Source organism: Eriocheir sinensis, chromosome 44 (assembly GCF_024679095.1).
Source record: "Eriocheir sinensis breed Jianghai 21 chromosome 44, ASM2467909v1, whole genome shotgun sequence".
In the NCBI taxonomy this organism is placed as follows: domain Eukaryota; kingdom Metazoa; phylum Arthropoda; class Malacostraca; order Decapoda; family Varunidae; genus Eriocheir; species Eriocheir sinensis.
In genome coordinates this window covers 5,927,005-5,939,939 of record NC_066552.1, presented here as the reverse complement: position 1 = coordinate 5,939,939, position 12,935 = coordinate 5,927,005, and the positions used below count along the sequence as shown (strand labels likewise).

The 12,935-nt window shown below is 45.0% G+C and overlaps 1 long non-coding RNA gene across 2 annotated transcripts in view; it reads right to left on the bottom strand.

The window, feature by feature from the left end:
• The window catches only part of LOC126980359 (uncharacterized), a 67,664-nt gene extending 58,624 nt beyond the window's left edge, over window positions 1–9,040 (bottom strand). Inside the window, exons 1-2 of one of the 2 annotated variants that reach the window (XR_007733137.1) lie at window positions 8,839–9,040; window positions 4,948–5,986 (exon numbers count right to left, since the gene is read on the bottom strand). This is a non-coding gene — a long non-coding RNA (uncharacterized LOC126980359). The remainder of the gene's footprint in view (window positions 1–4,947; window positions 5,987–8,838) is intronic. The other variant, XR_007733136.1, reaches the window with a different exon arrangement.
• Window positions 9,041–12,935: the final 3,895 nt, after the last annotated feature.

Here is a 12,935-nt window from a genome sequence, read left to right as displayed (position 1 = left end):
ACACACACACACACACACACACACACACACATACCGAGAGAGATAGAGACGGAATATGACAGAAAGACAGATAGACAGACAAAGGCAAAAGAAAAGTAAACCCAAACTGATAAAACAAATGCAAAATGAAAATAAAAAGTAAAATATTCAAATCCATTTCCATACTATCTTAAGGAAAGTTTTTATTATTTTTTTTTATTCTAATTCGTATGCAATCCATTTAGGCAAGAAGTTTAAATCCCTCGCAATCATCATTTTTATATATGCCATTAATCTCTCTCTCTCTCTCTCTCTCTCTCTCTCTCTCTCTCTCTCTCTCTCTCTCTCTCTCTCTCTATCTATCTATCTATCTATCTATCTATCTATCTATCTCTATCTCTATCTCTCGCTCTCTCAATATCTCCTGTCAAACGCAACCACATAAAAGTTACAAGACAGATTCAAACAGTAGGATTGTAAAGTGGAGGAGGAGGAGGAGGAAGGAAGGAAGGAAGGAAGGGAGTGAAGGAGGAGGAGGAGGAAGGAAGGAAGGGAGTGAAGGAGGAGGAGGAAGAAGGAAGGCAGTGAAGGAGGAGGAGGAGGAGGAGGAAGGAAGGAAGGGAGTGAAGGAGGAGGAGGAGGAGGAAGGAAGGGAGTGAAGGAGAGAGGGATCAAGGAGGAATAGATCGTATAGTGAAGGAAGAGAAGAGAGAATTTAGGAGGAGCTCTGAAAGTGAGGGCGTCTTGGCTTTGTGTGTGTGTGTGTGGGTGTGGGTGTGGGTGTGTGCAGGTGTGATAGATGAGGTGAGGTGGAAGAAGCGATAATGCAGAGTCTAGGGAAAGGAAGAGGTGGAGGATCAGGACGAAGAGAACGAACTGAAGAAAAGGTATTACTCTTGAACGTGGATGAAGAGGAAGAGGAGAAAGAGGACGAAGAGAACGAACTGAAGAAAAGGTATTACTCTTGAACGTGGATGAAGAGGAAGAGGAGAAAGAGGATGAAGAGAACGAACTGAAGAAAAGGTATTACTCTTGAACGTGGATGAAGAGGAAGAGGAGAAAGAGGATGAAGAGAACGAACTGAAAAAAAGGTATTACTCTTGAACGTGGATTAAGAGGAAGAGGAGAAAGAGGATGAAGAGAACGAACTGAAAAAAAGGTATTACTCTTGAACGTGGATTAAGAGGAAGAGGAGAGAGAGGATGAGGAGGACGGGGAAGGGGAAAAAAAAAGGGGAATAGAGACAGACAAGAAAAAGGAAGTGAAATAGGAAAAGAGAAAAATGAACAAGTGAAGCAAGGGGAGAAGGACGGAGAAGAGGAAAAAAGGAAGGGGAATAGAGACAGACGAGAAAAAGGAAGTGGAATAGGAAAAGAGGAGAAAAATGAAGAAGTGGAGCAAGAGGAGGAGGAGGAAAGCGTGCAAGAGGAAAATGATAGAAGTGGAAGAGAAACAGATGAAGGAGGAGGAGCTTATACTTGTCAATTTGAAGGAAAAGGAAGAGGAGGAGGAGGAGGAGGAGGAGGTAAAGGATAAAGAGGAAGAGGAGTGAAAGGAATATGTGATGCCTGTAAGAGTGTACAAAGAGAAGGAAGAAGAGGAGAAAGAGGAAGAGGAATAATATTTGGAGTAAAAGGAATAGAAAGAAGAGGAGAAAAAAGAAAAGAAGGAGGAGGAAACATACGGAGAAAAGAAGAGCAGAAGAGAAGTACAAGAAAGAAAACGAGGAAAAGGTAAAAGACGTGATAAAGAAGAGGAAAATGAAAAAGATAAGAAGAAAGGAAAAAGGAAAAGGAAGAAAAAATGTTGAGAAAAGAGGAGGATAAAGAAGAGGAAGATGAAAAAGATAAGAAGAAAGGAAAAGAGAAAAGGAAGAAAAATGTTGAGAAAAGAGAGATAGAAGAACGGGAACAAGAGAAGACGAAGAAGATAAAGATGCAGGACAAAGAAAGCAAAAAGAGGAATAAGAGACAAGGGAGGAAGAAAAGGGAAACGTGCCAAGAAAAGAGAACCAGAAGAAAAGGAGGAAGAGGAGGAGGAAACAAGCTACGAATAAGGAAGTAGAAGAGGATGAGGAAGAGGAAGCAGAGGTGGTAAAGGTGTGGGAACTAGGAAAGGTGAGGCAGGTAAGATGCAGGTGGGCGAGGTGGTAGTGACCGAGAAAGGTGAATGCAAGCGAGAGAGAGAGAGAGAGAGAGAGAGAGAGACCGCCATTTTCACTGTTATGTTAGTGGAATCGCATCTTTTTTTTTTTTTCCTTTATGTACTTGACAGAACATTACACTAAATAAAAAAAAAATAGACTTCGATAACAAGATCAGGAAATCCGTTTCTCTCTCTCTCTCTCTCTCTCTCTCTCTCTCTCTCTCTCTCTCTCTCATGGAAATGTTTCTGTGGAAGAAGAAGAAGCAAGATTTTTTTCGAGCTTTAGAGAGAGAGAGAGAGAGAGAGAGAGAGAGAGAGAGAGAGAGAGAGAGAGAGAGAGAGAGAGAGAGAGAGAGAGAGAGAGGCAGGATTGGAATATAGAGTGGAAGGACGACCTCTTGTTTTATTATATTCCATTTCATTCATTCATTCATTCGTTACTTTATTTATTTATTCTTTTACTTAATTAACATGTATAGGCGTCACCTCATTTGTTATTTTAAATTTGTGTGTTTGGGGAAATGTCGACGAACTGATTTTCATTTATTTGTTTCTGTGTTTTGTTTTGTGTGGAATTTTGAAGCACGGAGAATTTTATTTCGGCTTCTACATTTGTTTGTTTGTTTGTTTGTGTGTTTATTTATTTGTTTATTGAAAAGTTGCATGGCCGGAACGCAGACTGGTATACACGGAAGTTCATTTTTCATCGTCCATTTTGTGTGAGTGTACGTTAGTATTTATTTCGTACGATTTTTATTATTATTATTGAGAGAGAGAGAGAGAGAGAGAGAGAGAGAGAGAGAGAGAGAGAGAGAGAGAGAGAGACTTTTTTTCAATTTGTCGTACTTCATTTTTATTCCTACGAGCAATGAGTAAAAAAAAAAAGGCTCGTAACTGCATTCGTTTTTATGCACATGTCTTTCAAAGAGATAGATGGCGCCATGACACACACACACACACACACACACACACACACACACACACACACACACACACACGCACTCACCCACTCGCCAAGGTTGGTTTGTGAGTTTCTATATTTTCCTTTTATGTCTGCTTGTTTTGTTTTAACCTTGTGTGTGCGTTTGTTTATATTTTTATCACCTTATTTATTTGCGCATTCATATTTACCTGCGTTTTTGTTTCCTTTTCTTTCTTTAAATCTTTTTCTGTGAGTGTGTTTATTTTTTCCTTTCTATATTTTCATTGTTCTCATATTTTTATTTATATATTTGTCAGTCGTTTTAAAATTTCTTTCCACTGTATTTTTTTTATTTAGTTTTACATATTTTCTTTATTCTGTATTTCTTTCTTTTTCATTACATTTCTTTCTTTGATTCATCTTTGTCTTTTTTTTTTCCTTATTTATATATTCTTTATTTTGTATCCTCTCTGTCTGAATTTCTTTTTTCCGCTATATTTCTTTCTTTTCTGTCTGTCTCTCTCGCACCTACTTTTTATATATTTTTAATTCCTCTATTTTTCATTCCCTCTGCAGGTTCGTTTTTATGTCTTTCTTTCTGTCAGTCATTCTTATCGTCTCTCTGTATCTCTTTAATTCCTCTATTTTTCATTCCTTCGACAAGTTCATTTTTTGTCTTTTTCTTTCTGTCAATCATTCTTTTCCTCTTTCTATACCTCTTTTAATTCCTACATTTTTTTATCCCCTCGGTGGGCTCGTTTTTTGTCTTTCTTTCTTTCTTTCTGTCAATCATTCTTTTCGTCTTTCTATACCTCTTTTAATTCCTCCATTTTTTTATCCTCTCGGTACGCAGTTTTATTTTCCATTCCACTAACTATTCGATACAACTCTACAGCCTTTCACTCCACTCTCCCACCTGTCACCCTTCTCTCCCTCCCTCCCTTCCTCTCCCTCCCTCCCTCACTTTACTCTACCAGCCCGCATGTCTCCTTTCGTACACCTGTGACACTTTTCCTCTCTCTCTCTCTCTCTCTCTCTCTCTCTCTCTCTCTCTCTCTCTCTCTCTCTCTCTCTCTCTCTCTCTCTCTCTATCCTCCCTTCTCTCATCTCCCTTCTTCCTTTCTTCCTACCTTACATCTCTCTTTCACACTGTATCATTCTTTTTCTCCCTTCCTTCATTCGTGTCTTTCCCTCTTCTCCCTTCTCTCTTATCTCCTCTCTCCTTGCATTTCTCCCTCACACCTTGCCTCCCTTTTTTTACCTCCCTTCCTCTGTACCGCATGTCACCACTTTATCTCCCTCACTGGCACGCGGCTCATACCCTCCCTCCCTCCTTCTCTCCTCCCTTCATGTTCCTCTCTCCCTCCTTCCCTCCCTTCCTGTACCATTTCTCTCTCCGTCCACCATTTCTCTCCCTCCGACAAGCTTCTACTCTTCCCCCCAAACGAGGAAAAAATCATGGTGTCCCCTTTTACCTCCTCCTCTTCCTCTCGTCCTCCTCCTCCTCCTCCTCCTCTCCTCCTCCTCCTCCTCTCTTCCTCCTCCTCCTCTTCCTCTTCGTCCCCATCCTCCATTTTTCCCCATCCGGCCTTTGCTCTTTGCCTCATATTAGTTTATCATGCAAGCCTCTGCTATACACACACACACACACACACACACACACACACACACACACACACACACACACAAACACACACACAGGTCATCATTACCCAGTTAGATCCCACCGCGCCCTTCTGATAATAGTAATGTAATAATATAAAATAATGATGATAATTAGAGTGAGGAGGGTAATGATAATAAACAACAGAGCATTAGAAAATCCAACACACACACACACACACACACACACACACACACACACACACACACACACTCAGGCACGCATTGCTTTGGCTTACCTGTTGCACGTGTGGGCGACGCGACGCTCCGCTTGACACACCTTGATGAGACCGCGGACAGGTGTGTGGACAATCTTGCTCCAGGTGTGTGGGCTGTTTTATCTTGACCTTCACCTGCTATTCTGTTTCTTTATTCTGTTTTTTTTCCTTCTTTTTTTCTTTATTATAATTTTCCTGTTATGTTGTTTCTGTCTCCCTGTTTTTTTCTATGTCTTTATTTCTGTTTCTCTTATTACCTTTTGCTGTTATGATGTTGCTGTCTCCCTGTTATTCTGTCTGTTTCTGTTTCTCTTATTACCTTTTGCTGTTATTCTGTTTCTTATTTCTTTTTATCTTGCGGTGAAGTTCTAACTTTCTTTTTTTATGTGTGTTCGTGTGTTTGTGTGGATTTGTGTTGTCGTTTTCCTAATATTCTGTTTCTCAATATTTCTGGTTCTCAATTTTGATATTTTGGTTCTCTTTGTGTGTGTGTGTGTGTGTGTGTGTGTGTTTGTGTCCCAGTGGGTGGATTTCTGTTTTCCTCTCTCGCTTTTCACATTTTCTATATTCTGATTTTCGTTTATTTCTATTTCTTTTCAGTTGCTGTTGTTGTCACTTTCTGTTCTGTGTTTGCGACTAATCTTTTATTTTATTTTGTTGATGTTATGCTCGTCTTGTTTTTTTGTTTCCGTGATTTATTTTTCTTTTCTTTCATCTGTTGTTTTCGCACTCGACTTTGTTTCCCTTGTTCTCCCTTTCCGTGTAAATAATTCAATACGTGTCAGTCGCTGTTTGCTTTCTCGCCCTGTTCGTTTCCTTCCCTCTTCCCTGCTTTCATTTGCAATCTGTCACCGCTTCTCTTCCCTCTTCCTCTCTCTTTCTGCACAATACCGGGTTACCTTTTTTTCTTTCTTTCTCTCTTCCTCGGCTCGGCAGTTTCGTAGCTTTTTAATATAAATTTCCGGGATTCACTATTTCATTTTGCGTCACATTTTGGCACCGTGTTCGTGTTCTTGTTCTTTATTTCTTAGTCTTTGGTGTCCGCGTTTGGTTATTGTTCCTGTTGAAAAAAAAAAAAAAACGATGAAAGAACGAGATTAGTATCGCCTTAATCTTTTTTTTTTCTCTCTCATTTCTCGCGTTGTGATGTTACCAGTTGATGCATGTCGGTTTGTTTGACGCACGCACGCACATACGCACACCCACCAAGCTTCTGTTAAAGTGTCAAGGGATGTATTCGTGAGTTACATCGTCAAAAGATTTATTTAACACGCGCGCACACACCGAGATATTGCAAAAAAAAAGTTTTGTTTTTTATATCTATCTATCATAGCTGTTTATTAATTTCCCAATCGGTAGGATAATCTGTGTGTGTCTGTGTGTGTGTGTGTGTGTTTGTGTTATGACCGTGTTCGATACGATAAAATGGCGCGTGTAATGATTTATGAGATGACCGATTGTGGTGATGACGGTGGAGGTGATGGTGGTGTTCAGGGTTATGGTGGTGATTAAATTGGGTGTTATACTGCCCGACTGGTGATGAGGAGGAGTTAAGCTAATGGTGGTGGTGGTAGACGTGGCTTTAGGCGTGGTGGTGGTGGTGGTGGTAGACGTGGCTTTAGGCGTGGTGGTGGTGGTGGTGGTAGACGTGGCTTTAGGCGTGGTGGTGGTGGTGGTGGTGGTAGACGTGGCTTTAGGCGTGGTGGTGGTGGTGGTGGTAGACGTGGCTTTAGGCGTGGTGGTGGTGGTGGTGGTAGACGTGGCTTTAGGCGTGGTGGTGGTGGTGGTGGTGTTATGACAATGGAGGTAATGGTGTGGTGATGACATAGTGCTGGCTGCCTATTGTGTCGTCTTGGTGCGTGGCGTGAAGGTCCTATGGTGGGAAGATGGTGATGAATGGGGGGTTAGGGTGGTGGTGGTGATGATGGTGGTGGTGGAATTGATAATGTAGAATGAGATTTTTAATGCGGTGGTGGTGGTGGTACTTGGTGTAATGGTGATGAAGATGGTGATGCGAATATTGTGTGTGGATGTAGTGGTGCAGGTTTAGTGGTGATGGAGTGTGCGTAGTGATGTGTTATGGTGTATAGTGGTGGTGGTGATGGTGGAGGAAAGGCATTATGAGAGTAGCAAATTGGTGATGATGCTGGTGGTGATGAAGTATATATTAAAAAGAAGAAGAAAAAAATGTGTTATCGAAAACAGTTCACTGATTTGGTGGTGATGATGATGATAATGGTGATGACTGTGCAGCATCAGCAATAAAGGGATGGTGACGAGTGTAATAACAACATGGCGGCGGCGGTGATGAAGATGGTGGACGATGATGATAAAGATGATGATGATGACAAAAATACGGTGTGATAAAGATAGAGTAGTAGATATAACCATGAGTTCTAATGATGATGGTGGTGATAATAGTGATGAAAATGGTGATGATGATGATAGAGATAGTTACATACAGACACAGAAATGAGATGATTGTGGAGTTAGTGGAGGTAGTGGATGAGCTGATGTGGAGATGTAGGTGGAAGAGCAGAAGGTGGATGGAGGGATATGGAGCGAATGCGGTGGTGATGATGGCGGAGTGGTAAAAAGTGGAGTAGGTGGTGGATGCAACAGCGTGGATTGAAGGTGGTAGTGAAGAGAACGATGCAGTGGAATGGAGATGAAAGAGGTGGTGGTGGATGCGATGGAAGAGGTAAAGGATGTAATTACTTTAAGGTGGAGTGGAAGGTAGTGGATGCAGCTATGTGGAAGAGGTGGAGTAGATGCACAGACTTAGTGGAGGATGACGAGGACGAGGAGGCGCATGCAACAACGTAGTGGAGGTGGAGTGGATGCGGCGGTGATATTGGTGCTGGTGGAGTGATGCCACGAGGTGGAGCTGGGTGGAATAAATATAACGATGACATAGTGGAAGAGATGGAACGAATACATGGGTGGCGGCGGTGATGTAGTGGAGGTGGCGATGGCAGAATGGAGGAGGTGGAACAAGTAAGTGGTGTGTGTGTGGTGGTTGTGGTGGAGTGGATACAACAAAGCGGAAATGGTGGATGTAACGTCAATGTTGCGGAAGAAGTGGAAGAAATGCAATAGTGGTGGTGGTGGAGGCGAAGTGGACGTAACTCTATGGAGATGGTGGAGACAGCGGAGATAATAGTGAAAGAAGTGGAACAAATACAGCGATGTGGTGGTGGTGCAGTGGATGTAGTGGAGGAGGTGGAGCGAATACTGTTGTGAAGTGGAGGCAATGATGTGGAGGGAGTGGAAGCAGCGATGATGTAGTGCAAGATGTGGAGCGGATACAGCGATATGGTGGTGGTGAAGTGGAGAAAATGGTGATGAAGTGGATGAGGTGGGATGAATACTGTGGACAAGTGGAGGCAACAATGTGGAGGTAATGGAAGCAGCGGTGGTGAAGTGGAGGAGGTGGAGCGAATACTGTTGTGAAGTGGAGTCGACGGTGTGAAGGTAGTGGAAGCAACGGTGATGTGGAACGAATGTGGAGTGGTGGTTGTGAAATGGAGGAGGTGGAGCGAATACTGTTGTGGTGTGAAGGTAGTGGAAGCAACAGTGATGCGGAACTAATGTGGTGAAGTGGTGGTGAAGTGGAGGAGGTGGAGCGAATACTGTTATGAAGTGGAGTCAACGGTGATGTGGAACGAATGTGGTGAAGTGGAGGAGGTGGAGCGAATACTGTTATGAAGTGGAGTCAACGGTGATGTGGAACGAATGTGGTGTGGTGGTGGTGAAGTGGAGGAGGTGGAGCGAATACTGTTATGAAGTGGAGACAACGGTAATGTGGAACGAATGTGGTGAAGTGAAGGAGGTGGAGCGAATACTGTTATGAAGTGGAGACAACGATGATGTGGAACGAATGTGGTGTAGTGGAGGAGGTGGAGCGAATACTCTTGTGAAGTGGAGACAACGGAGTGGAGGTAGTGGAAGCAACGGTGATGTGGTGCAAGATGTGGAGCGGGTACAGCGGTGTGGTGGCGGTGTAGGTGGCGGCGGCGGCAGTAGTAGTAGCTCTGGATACAACGTGTGGAGGAGTGTATAGCGGGAGCCTGAAACACTCCACACCCTCACTGTACGGCGGCCCGCACGCAACTGACTGGCCCTCCCTCCCTGCCTCCACCCCGCCTCCCCGCCCCTACCCCACCCTTACCTATCTCCCCACCTACCCAGCTCTCTGTCTCCCATCTCCCCTCCTTCCACTACTCTATCTGTCCACCCATCCACCCCTTTCCCATCCATTTCCCCTCCTACGTACCTATCCCCTTTTCCTCACCTCCACCCATCTCGCCACCCATATCCCCTCTTACTCACCCCTCTTTCCTCCGCCTCCACCTATTTCTCCTATCCTCCACTTACCAATCCATCTCTCCTCTCCTACCTATTCCTCTTTCCACTCTTTACTTATTCATTTCCCCTCATTCCACCTCGCTTCCACCCTTCGGCTCCCCTCTCCTTCCACCTCTTCCTTTCTCCACCCATCCACTTCCTTAATTTCTCTACACCCCTTTTTTCTTCCCCTCCTCCACCTATCCTCCATCTCCCTTTCCATTTCCTACCTCTTCTTTATTTCTCCACCTCTTTCGTCTCCCATCTCCTGTTCATCCACCCTTCCCTCTCTTCCCCATATCACCCTAGCCTTCTTTCCTTCCAATCCCCCAATCACCCAATTTTTTCCCCTTCTTCCCTTGACTTTCCCTTTAATTATTCCTTCTTTTAACCTGTTTCTGAGGTGTTTTCTTTCTTCCTGTTTTCTTTTTTCCTGTCCCTTCATTTACCTTCATTTGTTTCACCGGGTTATTTTTTTCCTCCTTAATTATCTTTCTTTCTCTTTCCTTCCTTACCTGTTCATTTATCCATCCTCACTTCATTCCGTTGTTCATTCCACTTGTTTTTCCTTTATTCATTCCCTTTCTTCTACATCCCTTTTTGTCCCTTCATCCACTTTTCTTTGTTCCACCTGTTTTCCCACCTCCCTCATTCCCTTCTTCCCTCCACTTGTTTTCCTTCTTTCATTCCCTACATTCTATTTCCCATTCCTGTCCCTTCATCTACCCTCCCTTCATTTCACCTGTTTTTTCACTTCCCTTCAATACCTTCTTCCTTCTGTTTGCCCCCTTCCTTCTATTTCCCTTTTCTCTCCCTTTACCCACCTTTCCTTCATTCCACCTGTTATCCCCTCCCTCATTCCCTTCATTCCTCCTGTCTCATTGTCATTCCTTCATTCCTCCTGTCTCTCATTGTCATTCCCTCCTCTTCCCTTCCATTCTTCTTTCCTCCCACCTCTTCCTCTATACATTCCTTCATTCCCTCCACACTTCCCTCCTCTCATTCATTCCTCAGCCACTCCATTCTTCCTTATCACGCCAGTCATTACCTCCCTACCTCCCTCCCTCCCTCCATCCCTCCACCTTTTCGTCAAACGCGCCCTCAGTTCCTTTCCCTTTCTCTCCCTTCCCTCCCTCCCTCCCCCTATCTTATTTTTGTTCCTTTTTTTTCCTCCACCTGTTTTCCTTTGTTTTTTTCTTCCTTTTCTTCATTAAACTCTCTTCTTTTCCTCTCCTTTTCCTCCTCCACCTTCTCCTCTTTCTTTCCTACTATTTATACTCTTTATTATTCTTTTTATTCTCCTCTTCTTCCTTTTTTATTTTCTTCTTCCTCTTCATCTTCGTCCTCTTTCTCCTTTCCTTTCAGCTTTTATTCTCTTTTTCATCTCCCTCCTCCTCCTCCTCCTTCTAATCCTCCTCCTCCTTCTAATCCTCCTCCTCCTCCTCCTCCTCCTCTTCCTCCTCCTCCTCCTCATAAACAAAATGACAATCGTGTACCTAAAAAACCTCTCATCTCTTTATCTTCAATCTCTCTCTCTCTCTCTCTCTCAGTAAATCATTCTACACCACTGTCACATTATTTTTTTTCATTCTACCAATTTATCACCGCTACCTGTGTCCTTATCTTCCATGTTTATTCCTTCTATTCCTCCTTCTTTCCTTCCTTCCTTCTCTCCTTTCCTTCTTTCCTTTTCTCCCTTCATTCATTCATTCTTTCCTTCCTTCCTTCCCTTCTTTTCTTCTGTTCCTTCCTTCCCTACCTCCGTCCCTCCTACCTTCCTTCCTTCCTGATTTATAACTTCTCGTCTATAAGCGTTGAATTTTATTCCTTTTTTGTCAAACGTTCGTAAAGATTAATTTTAACTCGCTCATTAATCTCCCTTCTTTCTTTCTTTACTCTCTCTCTCTCTCTCTCTCTCTCTCTCTCTCTCTTTTTTATTTAAACAATTTTTTTTACAAAAAAAGGAGGCTCAAAATTACACATTTTCGGTATAATTATTCTAAGAGTCTGTGTATGGGACAAATTGAATTGTCGAATGTTGAAACATACAAGCATACAAATACAAAATACGAAAAAGTAAAGAAAAACATGTAAAAACAATATCGAATAATGTCAGTTTGTCACTTTATATATATAGTTTATAGCACTAGCGCACTTGGGTGTCCCTCACGCCACCTGTGAGCAGCCAGCTTCACCTGCTGCGTGCTCATGTTCTCCACTTGGGGAGTGGCTGCCGTGAACATGTTCCACAGGCGTGTGGTCCTGGCTGTATATGTGCGCTGGTGCTGCCTGGAGTGTGATCGAGGCACCTCCACGAGCTGGTCACCGGAGAGTGTAGTCCGGGTGAACCTCTGAGCAGCGCGTGGAGGGAGCCTCAAGCTGCTGAGGTGGGGAACCCCCTGCACCTGGGCTTTGTGACACACCACCAGTGCTGAGACATCACGGCGGTGCTCCAGCGATGTCACAGTGGCAGACGACTCCTCCAGGTGCTCGCTGGCCTCCACCAGACGCAGTGCTCGTCGCTGCACTGCGTCGAGCCTCTGCATGTGGGTGGCAGCACTCGCCATCCACCACAGGGCACCGTACTCCAGATACGGACGTATCTGTGCCTTGAAGAGAGTGAGGATGCCCTGTGGGTCGAGGGTTCCCGCTACTCTTCGCAGGGCAGAGACTCGCAGGGAGGCCTGGCGGGCAACAGCTCGGACGTGGAGGTCGAAGCGCAGGCTTTGGTTCACAGTCACTCCCAGGACCTTGATGTGGTCCTGGAGGGCAGACTTGCCTCCAAGACGCAGCTGGCCTAAGACTGCTCGAGAGGCGTCTGGGGACCGTGAGATGACCATGGCCTGCGTCTTCTCCGGGGCGAGGGTGACCTGCCACTCCTCTCCCCACTGCTCCACCAGGCTGAGCTGCCTGTTGATCTCCTCGACGGCGCGCTGGCTGTCGGGGCGGCAGTAGGAGCGGAGAGTGTGCAGTCATCGGCGTAGGCTGACACTGCCGATAGCTGCCGGAGGAGATTGTCGATATATGTTCCACAGGATTGGGCCAAGCACGGAACCCTGCGGAACTGAGGCATGCACTGGTGAAGGCCTTGATGACTGCCAGTTGATCACCACCTGAAGGGTCCTCCCCTGGAGGTAATCCTTGAGCAGCATCAGTAGGGCACCCTGGACACCTTTGGCGCGAAGCTTCTCAATGAGCCCCGCATGCCAAACCCTGTCAAAGGCTCCAGCAATATCCAGGGCTACCACGAGTGTGTCCAGGCCTTCATCCAGTGCGTCTTGCCAATCCTTGGAGAGGAGGAGGAGGAGGTCCGCGGTGGACCGACCAGGCCTGAAACCAAACTGTCTATCTGAGAGGAGATGGCTCTCACTCAGATGCTGACAGATGACTGCAGCCACCACACGCTCCAGCACCTTGCCCACCACAGAAAGCAAGGAGATGGGCCTGTAGTTGCTGGGCTCGGACCTCGAATTTTTCTTGTGGACCGGAACCACACGCGCCTCCTTCCATAGTGAAGGCCACTTGCACTCCCTCAGGCAAGACGTGAAGACGGCGGAGAGAGGACCTGAGAGCTCCTTGGCACAATTCTTGAGGAGGCGTGGGCTTATGTCATCTGGGCCAACGGCTTTATCCGCGTCCAGCGCGCTGAGCAGCCGCAGCCT